Raw genomic sequence first — 8,922 nt, 5'->3', positions numbered from 1 at the left:
ATTGCAATTTAAAGCTGTTACAGGAGTTGCAATCTTTCACAACAAGCTGAAACTAAATAACCTGGACTTTTGCCTCACTAAGTTATTTAAAAATATAATACATTAGTATATAAGGACACACCAAAGCAATCAATATTTTGTGAAATTTCTGGACTGTAATATGGATTTTGAACAGTATTAGTGTTAAATGCATTAACTTTAATGAGGAACTTAGAAATAGTCTCTTAATAACCTTATTGGGATATGACTACTTATAAATGGCTTTTACTTTGTCCTTGGATTTCATATGATGCATGTGACAGTGGCTTGTTTAGTGTTAACAGAGGATTAGATGAAGGAAATTAATTAAAGCTTCCTAGCAACGTTTTCCCCTTGAGCTATTCAGTATGCTAAAGTGGTGTGACAGGGTACCATCCTTTCTCTAAATCTACTCATTAAATAACTCAATTGGGTTTAAACACACATCCTTTTTTAAAAAAATTAGACCATAATTTTTCTCCCTGCCTTTCTAACCTGACCCCTTCGAGCCGCTGCCACCTCTGTGATTTGTAATTACCTTTTAGCTTCTAATAATAGGATGGCCACAAAGTGTGTCCATGTGTTTCAGAGTCCACCAATTCACTTCTTGAGACCTGTCTTCAATTGAGATGACAAATTTAAATAGGTTAGAGACATTTGTTTAACTAATCCCCTGGACAAATAAGTATCTAGAATGATTTCCTATATTAGATGAAATACAAGTCTATAAATCTTTTTAAGCACTGCTCATGCCGCACTTGAATACTTGTAATAATAATCATTTTTCAATTTTATGTTTTAGAAATAAATAGATCTATTTTGGCTTTAAATTCTCACAAATTGTGATTTTCTCTGTTTTTAAGACATTGTTATAAATGTATTAATTCTTAGCTATTAAAAACAATTACTTATAATACAAAATAAAAATAATATTTACCAGTATTTATTGTTTGTGGATTTTTTGATGATAGCCATTTTGACTGGTGTGAGGTAATATCTCATTGTATCGATAGTTTTGATCTGCATTTCTCTAATATTTAGCAATGTTGAATATCTTTTCATGTGCCTCTTGGTCATCTGTATATCTTCTTTGGAGAAATATCTATTTAGGTCTTCTGCCCATTTTCTGTTTGGGTTGTTTGTTTTGATGATATTAAACCACATGAGCTGTTTATAAATTTTGCAGACTAATCCCTTGTTGGTCACATCATTTGCAAATATTTTCTCCCATTCTGTGGGTTGTCTTTTCATTTTGTTTATGGTTTCCTTTGCTGTGCAAAAACTTTTGAATTTAATTAGGTCCCATTTCTTTATTTTTGTTTTTATTTCCATTACTCTGGGAGATGGATCGAAAAAGATATTGCTGCAATTTATGTCAGAGAGTGTTCTACCTATGTTTTCCTTTAAGAGTTTTATAGTTTATGGTCTCACATTTAGGTCTTTAATCTATTTTGACCTTATTTTTGTGTATGGCATTAAAGAATGTTCTAATTTCATTTTTTTACATGTAGCTGTCCAGTTCTCCTAGCACGATTTATTGAAGACACTGTCTTTCCCCCATTGTATAGTCTTGCCTCCTTTGTCATAGATTAATTGACCATAGGTGTGTGGGTTTATTTCTGGGCTTTCTATCATATTCCATTGCTCTATATTTCTATTTTTGTGCCAGTAGCGTATTGTTTTGATGACTATACATTTGTAGTATAATCTGAAGTCAGGGAGCCTTATTCCTCCAGCACCATTTTTCTTTCTCTAGATTGCTTTGGCTATTCAGGGTCTTTTGTGTCTCCATACAAATTTTAAAATCCACAAACAATAAATGTTGGAGAGGGTGTGGAGAGAAGGGAAGCCTCCTACACTTTTGGTGGGAATGTGAATAGTACATAGTACAGCCACTATGGAAAACAGTATGAAGTTTCCTTAAAAAACTAAAAATAGAGCTACCATATGATCCTGCAATCTCACTCCTGGGCATATATCCAGAGAAGAACATGGTCTGAAAGGATACATGCACCCTAATGTTCATTGCAGCACTGTTTGCAATAGCCAAGACATGGAAACAACCTAAATGTCCATCGACAGAGGAATGGATAAAGAAGAAGTGGTACGTATATACAATGGAATATTACTCAGCCATTAAAAAGAATGAAATCATGCCATTTGCAACAACATGGATGGACCTAGAGATTGTCATACTGAGTGAAGTAAGTCAGACAGAGAAAGAGAAATATTGTATGATATAACTTATATGCGAAATCTAAAAACAAATGAGACAAATGAACTTATTTACAAAATAGAAACAGACTCACAGACTTAGAGAACAAACTTATGGTTACCAGGGGGGAAGGATGGGGGGAAGGAATGGTTAGAGAGTGTGGGATTGACATGTACACACTGCTGTATTTAAAATGGATAACCAACAAGGACCTACTGTATAGCACAGGGAAATCTGCTCAATATTATGTAACAACCTAAAAGGGAAAAGAATTTGAAAAAGAATAGATACATGTATATGTATAACTGAACCACTTTGCTGTACACCTGAAACTAACACAACATTGTTAATCAACTATACTCCAGGGAATTCCCTCACGGTCCAGTGGTTAGGGCTCTGCACTTTCACTGATAAGGGCCTGGGTTCGATCCCTTGTCAGGGAACTAAAATCCCACAAGCCGCATGGTGTGGCAAAAAAACAAAACAAAACAAAAAAACTATACTCCAATATAAAATGAAAAGTTAAAAAAAATAATATTCACGGAGGAAAACTTTATCTTCTTGGAAAAAAGAGAACATTTGACTATAACAATGACATATGAAAAGTAAACTAGAATATATCTTTTGAGTTGTATTAAATTTGATGTTTTCAGGTGAACAAGTACAAAATCCAGAGTTCCTTATTTTCTAATCTCCGTCAAATAAAAAGCTCAAGCTTTAAAGTGTTATGATACCTCCTCTTTTGATGTCAGGGATGAAGATAAAAAGCTCTCCCTCTAAAATCAGGGTTAGACTGTGCAGTCTTTCTTCTTTTTCTCATCAAGATATTATTCTTCTACACACAATTTCGATGAGGAAAACCAACCTGGATAAAGGAACATGACTTCTGTTTAAAATAATTATTTAGGAAATTAGAAATAGATGGTCAATAGCATGGTTGAATTAATAACACTCTGTTCAAAATAGAAATAAAACGTGTTCACACAGATAAATATAACTATTTTAAAATATCAATATTATAATTAAACATGTACTCTGTGTGCACACAGGCATATGTGCACTTTCATACACACACACACACACACACACACACACACACACACAAGGACTGTTTATCCAAATTGTTAACATACTTTGCTGATTGCATTGTGGTAATAGCTCTGTGAGAAAGCCAGTGTTATTATTCCTCATTAAATTGGACTATATCATCTGAAAGTAAAAATGATAAAGCTGATCGCATTGACAAATTTTACCTAATTTAAAACACTGATACACCAATATAAAAAGCCACTGTTTATATGGTTAGCACATTTGTTAATCCATTATTTTAATCATTATAGGATTGACAGTTTCATTCTTCTGCAAGCCAGACACATTCGATTTTTGAATCAACCCTTCTAATAACTCAGATGTCTAAGATTAAACATTTAAAATAAGTTACAATGCAAATTTGACCAAGTGAAATGCATTTGGTGTGTTTCAGGATCATAACAATTAAGAGATGATAGCTATTGTTCTAAAATAAAATTCTATGAAGGTAATATTTAATGAGATTCAGAAATATTATAACACATTCATGTAAAATTTTACTCCATCATTAGTGAGAAGCATAGTAATTCAACTGTCTTAAAGCATGTACATAACATTTTATTGCAGAAAGGATCAGAAACATTTAAATTCTCACTGTGCATAGTAATGAAAGTTGTATTTTACCTAACTAAAAATGTGAACTGCAAAATTGCAAGATTTCCTGTAGGAAAATATGATACCAGTTTCTCTGTGGAGTTTTTGATACATTGGTAAAGAGTATAATTACAATTGCAAACAATTTTTTTGCTTGGACATTAAAAATAAAATAGTTTACATAAATAGCAAATAATAAGAGTTTTGTCTTAATTAAATCACCTAGAAGTTCTGTCCTTGTAGTGTCTTTTTTTTTTTTTTCTTGTGGTACGCGGGCCTCTCACTGTTGTGGCCTCTCACGTTGCAGAGCACAGGCTCTGGATGCGCAGGCTCAGCGGCCATGGCTCACGGGCCCAGCCGCTCCGCGGCATGTGTGATCTTCTCGGACCGGGGCACGAGCTCGTGTCCGCTGCATTGGCAGGCGGACTCTCAACCACTGCGCCACCAGGGAAGCCTCCTTGTAGTGTCTTTTAAATAGAATGAATCTCAAAATAATTCCAATGAATAAAGATAATCTCTTATGACATTCAAGTGCACCATTTATAGTAAAATTCAGGTAATACGTTGGCAGCTGGTAGGAAGCTCCAAACACAGAAGTATTTCCACAGGGTTTGTTTAGATTTAGGTGGATTTCCAACAGTCACTGTGATTTTAATTCATCAGTCCTCTACAGTGGGATTTCTGAATATATAATCTGTACAGCACTTTCATCAGAATCAGCAGGAGTGCTTATTTCAAATGTGAATTCCTAGGTCCCATCAGAGACCAAATGAATCAAAATCTATGAGGCAGAGCATGCATTTGCATTTTAATGATTTGTCCAAGTGATCCTCATGCACATTAAGTTTGAGAACGCATGTGCATCCTTAAATCCAAGTAAAGAATATATGAAATATATATCAAGTAGTTCACAGAGTTGTTAGTCACAAATAAGACCAGGTGAGCAAATGCTGTAAAATAAAACAAATAGTTTATATAATCTGACAATTATAACCTATTTCACAAACTTTAAGTACAAATGAGGAAAATTAAAAGGCTCAGAGTGTGCCAAGGTCACAGACCTTCTCTTAGCCTTGGTGATTTTCAAGCTTGCCTGACGAGTCCCCAGGAGGACTACAGATACACTATAGATAACAATGTCACAATACAATCTACTGAATGAGAATCTCTTGGGGCAGAGGTCTGATAACCATTACGTTTAGCTATTTAGTCTGGTGACATTTATCATTAAGGAAGTTTGGAATATACTTCCTTGAGCATTCTCAGGCTGACACTACAAAACACTCATAATAATCTGAATTGCTAGTGTGGAATTATAGCCTTAGTTAGCCCAATCACTTTAATTTATGTCTCTAATATCTATTAACACCCTATATGCCATTACTTTTTACTTCAAAGGATTGGCTTAATACTGATATCTTATTACTGTTTTTACCTAGGATTGTTTTTAATGAATAATCATTAATGTACTCAATATTTGTACAATCTAATCTGTGAGCTGTCTGATATAATTTTCCTACATGAATTTTCAAAAGTTTCATTGCATATACAAATGCATTGATAGCATTTGTATTGACAATAGGGGAAATTGTCATATCTTATAATTTGACAAGGTGTGATCAGTAGTGATTTTTTCTCTAAATATTCACTTCCATATATTTTTCTATATATTTTCTATAAATTCAATATCTTGAAATATGTGTATATATTATGGCATGAGACAAACAAGCTTAGAAATGATTACTCTTATCAACACTCACATAAGTATATTGATTCAAGGCTTATAATTTAAAAAACGTTGTAATGAATACAAGTGAAAACAGAAAAACTAAAATTAGTCATCTCTCAGTTAAGAAAACATGTATACAACTGTTTAAAAATAACTGTAAAATTCAGTTGTATATATTCATTACTATACATGTAAAACCAAAAACTCAGTTCCTTAAAAGATTCTCCTTCAAGAATAATCTGTAGTTTAGAGTGGCTTAAATGTCCAGCTTCCTTGCCTGTTCTTTGCCAGTGTTTTCTGTGCTGGGAAGCAGAGAATGCAAAGGGCAGCACCGTATTCTGGTCCTGCAAGAGAAACAGAATGGTAAGGTTTGGGAGATACAAGCTGCACTAATTATGTCACAGAGACTAGAACAGCAGTGATTTCCCCCCCATTATTATTATTTTATATCAGTAGAATCTATTTAATATATTCAATAATTCTATTATTTCTAAGACCTTCCACAAAAGGGCATTACAATCCTTTTAGTTTATTGCAAACATATATATATTTTAAAGTGGATTCACTTTATTTATTTTTTGGCTGCACTCCAGGATTTGTCAGAAGACAAACAGTAAGTTGCGAGCTCCATTTTGCCCAACTACTTTTTTCTTCACACCCTGGAGAATCTGGTGTCTGGAACTGTAGAGACATCATCATGTTACCACCCCTTCTCCTCTCAGGTTGAATCCACTGTGACAGAACACTCATGTCCTTAAGAGGCAAGGCCTAGCAAATAGCCTCTCACAAATCCACTGAACATCACAATGTCCTGTTTGATAAATTCTGTTGCTGCTTCAATTATATTGCTGATTTCAGGTGCTGCTTTATTTGCTCATTTCTAAATCAGGTCTTCCTGCTTTCTTTATATCTTTTTTCAACTCTGTCCCAGTTGATTTGCACATAGTTACTTTGGTAAATCTGAAGAAGATGGCCAGCAACCTACTGTTGCTGTAAGTTTTCCAACTTTCTGGAACAAAAATCCTGCACAATGGCCAGTGCAATCTGGATGGCTACTGAGTATTGTTCTACTGGAAGTGCCAAACTATGGCCAAACATAGATTCTACCAGCGGTGTCTTCTTGTATACTGAGTTAGGTCCAGTATGAATCATCATCACTTTCATATTCAGGTGAGAGAGATCCCATCTAGACTGGCCTGGCCTTGGAATCCAGAACCAAGTGAAGAGGACTCAGCTGTCAAAGGGGGGCAAAGAGGGCCTGGGGTTGGAAGAAAGGGTCATAGACGCAGAAGTAAGCACTTCATGAAAACTAAGCAAATGGTATTCTAGGTAAATCAGTCTTTCTGTGCTGGACTAATTAAAAGAACTTCACAGTTCTCTATCCCCAAGCTTTCTCACCTTCTGGAATTGAGGGCTTTTACTGCTTCCCGCATTATTTTTTTAATTAAGTACTGAATAGTATTTTATTATTATTATTATTTTTGGCTGCATGGCATGGCATACATGATCTTTTCTCCCTGACCAGGAATTGAACCTGTGCTCCCTGAAGTAGAAGCATGGAATCTTCACCACTGGACCCCCAAGTAAGTCCCTGAAGAGTATTTTATAGATAAGAAAACTTTAGCCTCAGCAGGATAAATTTGAGGACAGTTCCAATAGCTAGTTCCCCAGAGATGCATGTGAAGTGGTCCTTACAGTTTTTGCAAACTAGAATACTTGATAGTGTTTATCAGTGCAACAGGTCAGGTGCAGTGTAAAAGTATGGGTACTGAAAAAGTAATACTGACCCTAACTATGCATTCACGCACAGGCATTTACAGATTTTTACCCAGTCTTTGAACTAAAAGATAGATTCTCTGAGTCTGATCAATGTCAGCCTCTTGAGATGCACTAAAATGAAATTCAGAAAAAGTTGAATAACTTAAACTACTCTGGAGTTACAGATAACTGAAGTAGAAAGCCTCTTAAGCAATGTGAGAGAAGAAAAAAAGGGGCAAGAATCTACCTACTAGCTTGGGTTGTAGAACTCATGTTTTTAGGAGTTGGGAGAATAGAAACTTTGGAGCAGGTGTTTCATGTGACAGATCATTAGATCTGTTATCTAGGTCTGTATTAGATCTGTATAGTATCTATTGAGATACTACAGATGAGAAAAGATGTTAAGTGTATTTGCTTTGTATCATCAATGGAGATTTTTTGCTGCCTCTGAAAGCTTGCTGTCAAGATTTAATTTAATATTTAATTAATTACCTCTCTGCCGATCTGTGATTTCCCTTAATGCCATTTCCTTTTCTAGAGAGATCACAGATTACTGTAAATTATTTCTGTTCAGTGAGGATGGGCATAACGGCAGTAATAATGAGCACAAGAATAGTGACTGGCCATTTATACATAAAATGAATTCTGTTAGAAACACCTATAAATATTGTACCAGCGTTATTAATTGGCTTAATAAGATCAATTGGCATAATAAGATCTAATTTGTTTATTATAAATAAAATGAATAAAAATTCACTAGTCAGCAATAGATATTAGTATTTTCCTTTTTAAAAAATCTCTTCTTTGCTAGCCCTAAATGCTTTATTTCTTAGGGGTCTAATATTGACTTCACTAGTCTTAGTGGAGTTACCAGCTTGTGGCTGAATCACGCTCACTCTAGTACTCAGACATGGTTTGACACATCTAAATTAGGGTGAGGAAGATTATTCCAGAATATCGAGGCTCTCTTTTGGCAGGAATTGGGGGATGGGGACTTATTCTGAATAAAGAGGAAGTGAAGACTGGAAAGGTTACTTGGTCAACAGAGGGAAAAGATTAGCCTGAAAATAGAAACTGTCATTCCCAACATTCTCAAGCTCAGACCGCATGAACATATGAATACTTGTCACTAAGTAAATGGTTATAAAAAAACACATCTAATTCCCAGTCTGTAATCTACCAGTGACATTAAAAAATAAGATACCACCACTGGTGATGATGTAAGTGTTGTTTTCGAGAAGGGCTGCTAGTACAGCTTATGATAGCATCTTGATAAACAAAATATTAGTTTTGAGTCGTAATGAGGTTTAAAACTTAGATTGAGAATCAAGCTTCTCTGCATATATGTATGTATAAGGAAAATCTATTTTTCCTTAAAACACCTGCATTGTATCACTTTAGAGGTAAAGGATGGTTTTCTCCCTTCTTAAGTCTCCTCTTGATAAATATATTTTCATTGGAAGATGTTTTAAGTAGTCCCTCATCTAAGTGGAAATATTACAGGTACCATAACAGGGAA

General features: G+C 34.8%; 1 pseudogene; it reads right to left on the bottom strand.

The window, feature by feature from the left end:
- Positions 1 to 6,399: 6,399 nt before the first annotated feature.
- LOC136135957 (FUN14 domain-containing protein 1 pseudogene) lies at positions 6,400 to 6,831 on the bottom strand (annotated as a pseudogene).
- Between the last annotated feature and the right edge of the window lie 2,091 nt (positions 6,832 to 8,922).

This window comes from Phocoena phocoena, chromosome 1 (assembly GCF_963924675.1).
Source record: "Phocoena phocoena chromosome 1, mPhoPho1.1, whole genome shotgun sequence".
Lineage (NCBI taxonomy): Eukaryota > Metazoa > Chordata > Mammalia > Artiodactyla > Phocoenidae > Phocoena > Phocoena phocoena.
Note: the sequence above shows the minus strand (reverse complement) of the source record. Positions and strands in the feature narration are given on the sequence as shown.